The sequence below is a fragment of the Pygoscelis adeliae genome, unplaced genomic scaffold (assembly GCF_000699105.1).
Source record: "Pygoscelis adeliae isolate BGI_AS28 unplaced genomic scaffold, ASM69910v1 Scaffold232, whole genome shotgun sequence".
In the NCBI taxonomy this organism is placed as follows: domain Eukaryota; kingdom Metazoa; phylum Chordata; class Aves; order Sphenisciformes; family Spheniscidae; genus Pygoscelis; species Pygoscelis adeliae.
Window position 1 is genome coordinate 2,917,507 of NW_008824473.1, and position 10,742 is coordinate 2,928,248.

General features: G+C 39.4%; 1 protein-coding gene across 2 annotated transcripts in view; it reads left to right on the plus strand.

The window, feature by feature from the left end:
- Nucleotides 1-66: 66 nt before the first annotated feature.
- Nucleotides 67-10,742, plus strand: part of NR2C1 (nuclear receptor subfamily 2, group C, member 1) — a 57,172-nt gene continuing 46,496 nt past the window's right edge. For both annotated transcript variants that reach the window (XM_009321314.1, XM_009321315.1), the window contains exon 1: nt 67-144. The gene's annotated coding sequence lies outside the window, so the exon portion shown is untranslated. The remainder of the gene's footprint in view (nt 145-10,742) is intronic.

A 10,742-nucleotide genomic window follows, 5' to 3' on the forward strand; every position in this document is an offset into this window, starting at 1 on the left:
GTGCGCGGCCTCAGCCCTCCCGGGGGGTGGGTGACCGTGCACCCTACCCCCGGCTCTCCCAGCCACTCTGTACCTGCTGACCCCCGTCACCCCGCTGGCCTTCTCAGATATCTCTGGTGGCTGTCTGGGTTTATTTGGGTTAAGGTAGCATGTCCTGGTATTGTTTTTGTTGGGGCAGGTGACCCTGTCACTGTTCCTTATTTTGTCTCGTTGGGTGGGGTTTTTCTTCTAAGCTGCGGGGTTTGTGGGTTCTTTCTTTTCTCAGCACTGCAGTGTGTTGTCTTAAGTGTAAAAAGCACAGCCCTGTACCGTAGGATAAACTTATACTTGCACGTTGTGGAGGGAAGAGAGGAGATGGCATGTGTTGTGCAAATAAACTTATGCAACAGGAGAAAAAAAAAAAAGGCTTTCGAGAATGGCCTTACTGCAAGATGAGTGTGTGGACATGATTCTTGAAAAACTGAGTTAGGCATTCTTCATATGTGAAATCTCTGATCTGAAGCTACTGATAGCAGCATCAGCAAGGTGCACTTGGGAAAGGTGGTGTAGTAGGAAGAGCTGCATCCACACCTACCATAGAAAAATAAGATGGCAAAAAATTAAAATAGCTTTCTGCAGGACAGCTTCCTGGTTTTGGAATCAGCATTGTATAAGTAGCAATAAAAGTATCAGAGGGGGAGGCAAGACATCACATTACTGTACTGTGCGAGGTAGTGTTCACCTGTATTCTACACTTTGTAATTTTGGATGGCTTTTTCTGTAACAGCATTTCTACCTGAAAATAACTGTAAATATATTTTTTCCCTGGTAGTCCACGGTAGCCAGTTGTGACATGAGATGTCCTAGTCCAACAGAGCATTTAGCCCACAGCTTGCTCCTTGCTGTACCACTTTCCTCAGGGACGCTTGTTTGAGGACAGTCTTAAGGTCTGTGAAATGTTCTACTCCTTCTGTCTGTAGCTCTTTCTTCAGAGACACTGCAGACCCTCTCTTAATCACCGAACTAAGTATTTTCATGTGATGGTAGTCAGCTGTATGTGTGCACATCCATGGTAAAGTAAGTAACATAACTGACATCACCTGGTGGGGTGTACAGTCCTCAAATGCTTCTGCTGTTTGTGCAAACTACTCTATCTGGATGATTGGACACCACTTAAGTCTGTTGCATTCTACAATAACAGATCAAGATACTTATTACAGAAAAGAGGTCTCAGTAGATAAATTAACTAGCTTTAACTTTTCCCCTCAATTCCTGGGGCACTTGCTAATATTTCTGCTTTTCTTGCTGGTTGTATTTTCTTGTGAAATGTTGTCTTGACAGGAACAAGTTTGGTGGGAGTTCTGATATCTTTAAGAATAGCCATAGCCCAGGCTAGATTGTGAGAGAGGAGGGGACATTGTTTCTTAGCCTCTGAAGACAAAGCACCAAGCAACTTGTGTAACTCTGAAGCTGACTCTGCTTTGGGGGGAAGGGGGTTGGACCAGATGACCTCCAGAAGTACCTTTCAACATGAGTTATTTCATTATTGGATTCTGTTATTAAAGGTGTATTGTGGGGATGGAACAAAACCAAACAAAAACCCAGTGATACTGTAGCATGCAGTTAAATAGTTCACATGCAAAATATAATTACAGAATGCTTAAAGCTAATGCGCTAGTCCAGTGAAAACTGGCTTTCATCTATAATGTGAAATCTAAATATTTACACTGGTAAGTTTAGTTTGCTTGTTCCCAGTGCTAATACTCAATTCTCATTTTGATTTATTGTGTGCGTATTGTATTGTGCAATTAAAATTTGTGCAGCCAGTGAAGTTGCTGGAGTTTCCTTAAAGTTTGTGAAGGAAAGCAGTTTCCCTAAAGAAAGTAACCTGTGTCTAATGTCTAGGTGAAAAACCCCTGGAAGAAAACAGCACCCCTTGCTTAAAGTAGGGAGCTTAACTGCATATAAGGAATAGTGGTGTCAATTCTTTAACTTGTACACATTTGTTCTGCTGGTGGACAAAGTGTGGATCTCAGCTGGCAGTGCTGCAGCTGGCAGAGGGTATGTGTGCCTTTCCTGCTTCAGCAGCCATCCTGGCTTAAGCAGTTTTAATAGTAAGCTTTGCTAACCTGAGTTATTTTGGTTGATACAGGTCAGGGAGCTCTCATGTGAGTATCTGCTTTCCCAGACCTGTGGGGGTATTAACAGCCACTGTGAGGAAGCAGTAAGCAGCTGGGGTGGGTGCAGGGGCCGCAAGCTCTGGCTGGCGTAGCTGCCTGCATATGTTTTTTTTGGTCACACACAGGCTGCAGCATGCAACCCAACAGCGACCGTCAGGGAAAATTAAACAATACCTAAGTTATTTTCTGGTAAACTTCTTACATTTTTTTTCTTAGTGCTGTTTCAAGCTGCTTCTAGCACTTTAAACTTCTGCCTGTATGTTATTGGCATATGGTAAGCTGCTGCAAAACAGAATTTCATCAGTGTGAGGATGATAGATAAAACTGCAAAGGAGCAGTTAATCACATTCTTACTCTGGTGTATGCGGACCTGTCCGTATTCTTACCCTTCAGTCAGCAGCTTTTGATTCCAGAGATTACTGCCTTAGGTAGTACTCACCGTACTCTTAAAGCAACAAAGGATTTATCTTCCAAAGGATCAAACTCTTAATTTCCAATTCTCTGAGACTGGAAGGTTGCTTGCGCTTTCTGAGTGAGTCCCATGTATCTTATGATGCAGTGCTGCAGATTTTGTAAGGAAGTACGTTCCTTCCTGAAAATCATGGTCTAAGAACTGCCTTTCTGTATCAATATTTAGATTAATTTTGTTGGTTTGGCCAGGTCTTCTCTGAAAAGCTATTCAAATTTGTTGGACTTACATTTCATTTGTTCAACTTGATAGTAAGAGAGGCTGGACTAAGCTAAGTATTTGACTGCCTTTGTAGGAAGTTAAACCAGAAACTTGAAAAACATAAACCACCAAAAAACTAAAGCCAAACCCTCTGCTATTGTCATATTAGCTGTAATTAATGGTTATTTCATTCCAAATAAGTTGAGGTTGCTGTTTATAGCTTAGCAGTAACTTTGTGGTGTGAAAACTGCCCCATTTGTTTTGGTAATATGTTTCCTTTGAACTATTAGCAGGACAGCGTAAGTGTCAACATGATTAATGCTTTCACTCTTGAATGACTTAATCTGAATATTTTTTCCAGTGCTTTACATATGTGTATGTAATTAAAAAAACCAAAACACACACCCTCTAACAAAATCTAATCCTGTGGAGTTGATAAAGAAAAAAAAAAGAAAGGAAGAGGTGATGATGATATTTATAAAGGGATGTTTTTATCTGAAACGATGTCAACACTGATTTACGGGAAGGATGTATGTGAAATGCAGGGTTTTTTTCCTGAAGGAAGTTTCTGTGGGTATGAACGTGTGCAAATTGTAAGGGGAGAGTTACTAGTAGTACTGTTGAATAGGTTTGAAAGTCCTTTCCATAGTGTACCTTCATTGTATCAACTACCTCATCTGTGGCTGTAGTTCAGTGAATGCTCTGAGCGGTCACGTCACACCACACCTACATGGGCAATTTGGTGTTACACATAAGCTGGTGTAACAATGTGGGCTTTTTCCAAAAGAAATGGTCGTATTTCTGCTTCAGCCTGCTTTTCTTGTGTTACATATAGCAATTGTTAGCTGCAGGGTGAGTAAATTCAGAAGATGGGCTTGCCTTACAGCTCTACAACCACCAGGTCAAATGCAGAGGGGGACAAAGCTGTCAGCCAGGAGTGGGGCTGCCCCTCTTTGTGAAATGCTGTAATTATACCATAGTGGATGTAATGCCTCTCTGTGTTTGAAAAGAAGGGTTTGCACTCACTATGCTGTGTTAGTGTAATCTTTGTGTGCCAGGTAGGAGAACAGACCTGGCTGAACGTAATTCAGCAAAGGGGAAAGTCTTCAGTCAGGTGAACTTCCTTGTCTGGTTCATTGTGCAGCTTCAGCTCTGGTGCGGGGAACCAGTTTGGGGTTTTTGATTCCTGTACCAATGCGGGATTTTGCAAGCTTCAGGTGCAGATGCAGGCTATGGCTGACATTGCAAAGGGCAACTTGACCTGATTAAATGGCTGTCTCCTTACCTAGCTCTGGTGTGTAGCCAGTGCTTGTGTGAGTGGATTCAGCTTGCAGACAGCCCCCTTGCCTTTCCTCCTCCTTCCTTTCCCCTGTTGTTTGTGGGGCTGGTGAGCTGAATCAGCTCTGTAGCTGTTCAGGCAGGTTCTAGAGATGGCATGATAAAAGAAACAGGAGCCCAGGGCTAAAAGTGAGACTGTCCCTTTAGTGGCCTAAACTCTAAGAATGACTCGGCAGTCTCCTGAAAATTTATGCTAGCAGTTCTGTTTTCTCACCTCTCCTCCCACTGTAGCAGTCACTTACATGAAAAAGAAGTGAGAGCAATGATTCTAAATTAATTGTACAGGCATGCCTGCAAATGCATCTCTTTCTCTATTGCTGTATGCCTTTTAATTATTCCCTCACGCTTTTACAAGCATCTCATCTTCCCTTGCTTGCCTGCAGGTTTAGCTGCTTCAGTTTCCTGTGGTTATCTGTCTCTTACATATGTACTTTCTAAATCTTGATGTCATGCAAATTTAATAAACAGTATCTAACTGGGTGTCGAGTCACATAAATATTCCTTAGTTCATTGATGAAGAGAATGTTACTCCTTTAAGTCTGCCAACTGTTCTACCATCTTGAGCAATATGGCTTATAGAATGATAATCCAAGAATAGCTCATTTAGCGTCCTGTGTTCATTGAGCTTTTCTTGTATGAAGTATTGAGGAGTGTTATTTGTTTCACAAGTGTGTTTGGATTCCTTGGCTTAATTTATTATCTATAAAGCATTGCAGAATACTGATCTGAAGTATAAAGAAATCTTAGTGCTTAAAACAAGTAACAGAACCCCTAACTCTGGCACTTTTATCATAGAGGGATTGTTAAGTGCTTTCTATTTCAGGTGTAGGTATTTATTAAACAAGTTTGGCACAGGTTATGCTGAATTCTTAATTAGTACATGATGAGTTTGAGAATGGAAATGAGGACTAGCTTCCATTTTAAGGTACAGAGCAGCTGTAAGCCCAGTGTGATGACCTGAGCTAAAATAGTGTATCCTTAGTTTATTTTCTGAGATCTGTTGAAATCATTTACTACTGAAGCAGTGTGACTATAGAGGGATATGAAGATAGTTTCTTCTAAGAGGGAATACTTTCCCAGTTAGCTTTCCATTATATTAACCTTTTGAGCTTTCCTAAAAAGTCATGTTGATCTTCCTGTATTTCTCTTTACTGTGATATAACAGAAAGTAAAGTTCACAGTAACTTCTGCAGTCATAATTAGTTAACATGCCTGTACCTCAAAAGTATCTAGAAAGTTCTTATGTAACTTTATTAGTTTAAATGTGTGTCTTATCTTCTACAGGTGGATTTAATCTAGGAGGGACCCCTGTATTAGCACACATTCCATACATATACATAGTCATTGCCAGAATCATTATGCTTTCCATACATACAGAGTCCAACTGGTTTGACAGTGCCAGCAGGGGAAGTTAAACTACTCAAATTTTACAAGCATTGTTTTTGCACCAGTAAAACTACAGTGACCAGAGTTATGACATTTTTTTAAAAGTAAAAGATCTATGGGGTGGACAGAATTTTCTCATGTTGTATCTTCATACCAATGCAGTTTGTTCTTACTCATTTAAAGGGTGTTAAATTAGAATCAAGGTACTTGATAGTGGGGCAGCTATACCAACAGTGCAGTGTAATAGAACAAGATGTTACTATTTATATCGAATGGAGAGTCCAAACATTAAAAGTAGTAGCAGGAAGAATATTTCTTTAAGTCCTTAGTCTACGCTGGTATAATATTTTGAAATACTATTAGTAGGAACTTCCTACTAGGATAATTAAAGTTCTATAACTTTTGTCCCTGGAGAAGGGTATGAGTTAAATATTGATGTCTTCTGGGTATAACTGTACTAGTGGAGAGGTTAGTGCTTCTGATTACCAACCCTCAAATCTGCTGGCTGTTCTCGTGGGAATGTTTCCTAACCTATTTCAGTTGAAGTAAGTCAAAAACAATTTAAAAAGTAAGCCTTTCCTAAGTTCTTTTGACTAAAACATTGGGAAAACTCTGGCACATAAAAACTGAGAAAGAAGTGGAGTGGTTGAATTAGTGCAAGCTAATGAAAGTTTTCCCCACTGACAGAGTGGGTCACGGAGTGCTTATCTAAAGTGGCGATGGAAAACCATTGGCAATGATGCCCGGTTCAACACCAAGAAGTTTGGGCTAACACTGATGATAGCGATGTATTTAGAAACAACTGAGTCATCCTGCCAAGAAGGCTCACTAACTCATTTACTAGGGGCATAAACTAACGATATTTACATACAGAGATTCTGGTTGCATTTCATTTGAGTCTGAAGATTGAAGAGAGATGCAATAAATGCATTGTAAGTAATACAGAGGAAGTCTAATGCCTGTATTTTGTCAAAATGCCTGCCTTTAAGTGCTTCTTCTAATAAATTGGGCTGGGGGATTGAGGTTTTGAAAAGAGGAGATTGATACATAATTCTGTCTCTGTGAGTTAGTTTCTTTTTCAAGGGTTTTTGAAGGAGCTTCATTTTTTATTTAACTGTGTGGGAAGTAATACTGTCAAGCACTCAAAAAATAACTTTGAAAACAAATGCAGTGATTATACTTGTAAAGCAGGTCTAATCAGTACAAGTACAGATGCTAGTATTTGTGTTGCTCTGTACCTAGAGCAACAGAAGAGGAGCCTTACTGTGTTGGGTATCTTCTAAGAAAGTGATTTTTCTCTGGCCCCAGAATTTACTACTAATGAGAGTACACAAATGGATCATCACAGACTGAGGGAATACAAGGGTACAAAAGTAAATATATTGGACAGTTGGAGAGGCAGTGATCTAATGTTGACAGTCTAAATGTTGTCAGTTTTGACATTGTCAGCAACACATCTCCTTTAAGAAAAATTGAAGGAAGGTTATGCATTTGTTTTGTAGAGTTTTAGAGATCTTAATGGCAGATCTGCAAAAAGTTGTAGAGGAAGGAAGAGCTTAAGCACTGACCAGTATGATTAGCTAAATGGTCATGGGACAAAGCATTTCTTATCACTTCATTTTTCAGAACCTTCATGGTGTAAAAGTAAAGGCAAGGATCTTAAGTCTGATGTGAAAAAGGGAAGCCAGTAGAATGATTAAGCAATGATTGCTATAAGCAACTATAGACTCACTGATTGAAACATTGAGTGAAGAAAATAACTTTTGCAAGAGTATTCAAAGTGAGATACGAACGAAGTAAAATTTAATTGGGCAGTGTTTGCAAATGACTTAGTGCTTGATGTATTGGCAGGAGCCTTGGCTTTCTTCTTTCCCCCTCTTGGAGTAATAATATAACTGTAATATTACAGTCCTTTTAATTGTGGGACATCATAAAGAAGATCCTAAAAGTATATGCAGGTTTTTTCATATTGTGTTCTCTGGTCTTTTTTAGAATTCTAGCTCTTATCCTTTCATTGTTTTAGATAACTTTAGAAAGGAAATATTAATGTGATTAGCAGTCTTTAACTAGCATCTGGATAAAGTTTGGTTTATCTTGATTTGTCTCATTCCCTTTGAAAGGAGAACAAAGCATTCTCAAGAAAGAAACCGTCAATTATTTGACTCAGTCTACTTCTTTCCTATACTAGCAATAAAAAACATTTCTCCTATGTTGCCTGATGGGTGCTTTAAGGTGTGTGGCATGGTTTGGACAAGTGGGCGGGGGGGAGAAGCATTTCTCAAATCGGGAAGATTCACATTAGAGGAGAACACCTTGAAGATTACTTCCAGTTATTGAAGATCAAGACTCAGACTGGCAACAGTTATTTAAATATTTTTCTTTACTGGGAAATGAACATTTGTTCTAAAGTGTTTAAGGAGTATTCCCAATTTCAGATAGCTCTGAGTTTATATATTCATCATTTCATGTGGAACAATTCCACTTTTGGGAATGTTGGCTGGAGTTACATGGGAAAAGAAGCTCTTAAAAACATAAAAAATGTGCTAAATTTGTAAGCTTACATAATAGAAAAAAAACGCTAAAGCAGTTTTCCGCTTAATTCTTTGTGGGGATCTCTAAAGAGTGATTAAGCATACCTGATGTGAAGTCTAACATAGATACCTTAGGTAAGCAAAAGGTGAACTACGAAACTTTTTACATCTGTCGCAAAGTTAGCTTAGAATTTGTTGATAGCTGGTTCTCCTTGACCTTTCCTGCCCCCTCGTCTCCAGTGTCAAGATGCACAGCCTAACAGGGAGCTACTGCTCAAAGAGGCAGCCTTGCTGCTTCACACAACTGGAAGTGGTGGTTGTCTGACTCCACAGCGAGCTGCGTCAGGCAGCTGGATGGGCCAAAAACAGAGGGTACAAATTAAACAGTGCAGCTGAACTGAATTATCAGCTCCCTGCCACCAACGATGGAAAGGGAGGTTTGCCTCCTCCTTCATCTTTTTCCTCCCTCCCTTGACTTCTAACAACATGTTCTCCCTTTTGTCTGTGGTGGAATGAATCTGACTGCGAAGTTAGTTCAGTGTGCTTACCTAGCAGATGTTTGGTGCATTTCTGCTAGGTTAGTTTTCTGTCTTTCTAGTGGGTTAAATTGTCCCAGTGTGTGGTCAACACCACCACAGCTTGATCAGGGTCAGCAGGACCTCCTCCCCAGGGGTGAGCTGTAATTCTGTTCAAACTGCCTTTGAAACTATGCCCTGACTCTACAAATAAGAAAGAGGTTTCTGCCAGTTCAGTTCCTTGAACTGACTCCTCAGGGCATTATGTGTATACCAATGCCAGCGCAAGAAGAGATTGAATAATAAAGCAAAAATGGGGAATGGGATAGGAATGCCTGTTTCAGCAGTTGAGCTGTGGCGTGAAATGCTGTGTGAAAGTTTATCATTTAAACATTGAAGTCGGTGAGTTTTTTCACCAGTATACATGCTCTTCAGAGCAAAGTCACATGGTTTATTGGAGGTGATTAAAGTTAAGGCATTTCAGTACAGAGTGCCATTGTTGTAAATACTGGATTTGTCAGTGCCCTTGTGTTTAGGGATCACTAAGTTAAATAAAGCAACAACACACAAAAGAACCTACTACTGAATGTTTGTGCAACTTGAAATTGCAAGTGTCAAAATATAAAACACCATGTAATTAATCTGTAAATTCTTGTCAATAATACCCTTTAATTTCACATTATTAAAAAAAAAAAGAAAACATAAGGGAATAATCCTGTAAAATGTATCACTTCTTCATTGTATGTAATTACAAGTCACACTGGTTACAAAGGATGTGTTTGCAATGCATGAAGTTGTGCACCAACATGAGCCATAGCATCACTTATGCCATGCCAGGCAGATGAGGGAGGAACCTGATTTTCATTAGCCTTTACTTTAGGATGTAATTGAGCGTGATATTTGCAAGTGTCAGAGACACTAATCAATTTTTTTTTCTCAAAGTCCATGGAAATTCCATCTCCTCAGGCCAAAATTAAGGTTACACTCTAAGAGCTCTTATATGTAATCAAGGACATCAGTGCAACTCCTGAGAGTTAGCACTCCTAGCTGTCAGCCCACCTGTAATATATAGATGGCCAAGGTGCTGTTGAGCCAGTTGCTGAGCATTACTGTTTACTGCATGGCATTTTAACACAAGCAGTAAAGACAAACTTCAGAATAATGCACTGCTCTCTGGTGATTCAGCAACCAGTTCAGAAGTAGCTCATCCATATGTACGCTTTGAGTGAGAGGGTGAGATGGAGGATTAATTCAGTAGGGTGTTCCAAGCTATGCTGCCTCTGCTTATAAGTGCTGTTAAAGTCTGACCAGTGTTTCAGACTGGTTGCCTGCTTCTGAGAATTTGAGTCGGAGCTTTACTCACTAGCAAGAGCTGTAGTGGGACTGACTGCTAAAGGAGTATTAATTTGCCAGTCGTTTTTGTGTACACAAAGGAATTTTACCTGCTGAAGTGAAGCCAGCATAAGATCATATCCTCATAATCAGTATAACTTCATAGATCAGGCCTGATGTACATTGGTCTTAAGAAGTCACTGTGTTAAAAAAAAAAAATAAATCCCCAGAGGGATATATTGGCATTTACCCATTTTAAACAGTCTTAGTTTAGTTTTGTTTACAGGCTTGTTTCACCACAGAAGTTTAAAAATGCAATGTTGCAGCAGTGTAAATGCACCAGTACATTTTACGCCTATAATAAGACTGTTTCTAATTTAACTCTGAGCTTTTACATTTAACAATTCGCAAGTCAAAGCAATTAAAGTTTCACAGCTTCTCCATAAATGGCTTTATCAGCATTTATAACTCAAGAACTTTATACCTCTGCAGTATATCCTCAAAAACATGTAATCACAAGCTCAATACCCTCAAAAACTGAATTTGCAATGAAATAAATAAATAAGGCTTTACCAGAAGGATGGTGCTTCATGCCAAAATACTCAACTATATGTATATATTTATTATTATTTAGTGATGGCTTTCAACGACAAAACTTCAACACAAAAATGTGAAGAGCTAATACCCCCTTCCTTTTGTTCAAGTGATAGGTTTTCTAAAAAGAATCCAGAAGGATGATTCACATCACATGAAAAGAGGCTTCAAATTGCCAAGTTCTAATGCATGCATGAAAATGCAGAAAAACTGAGTA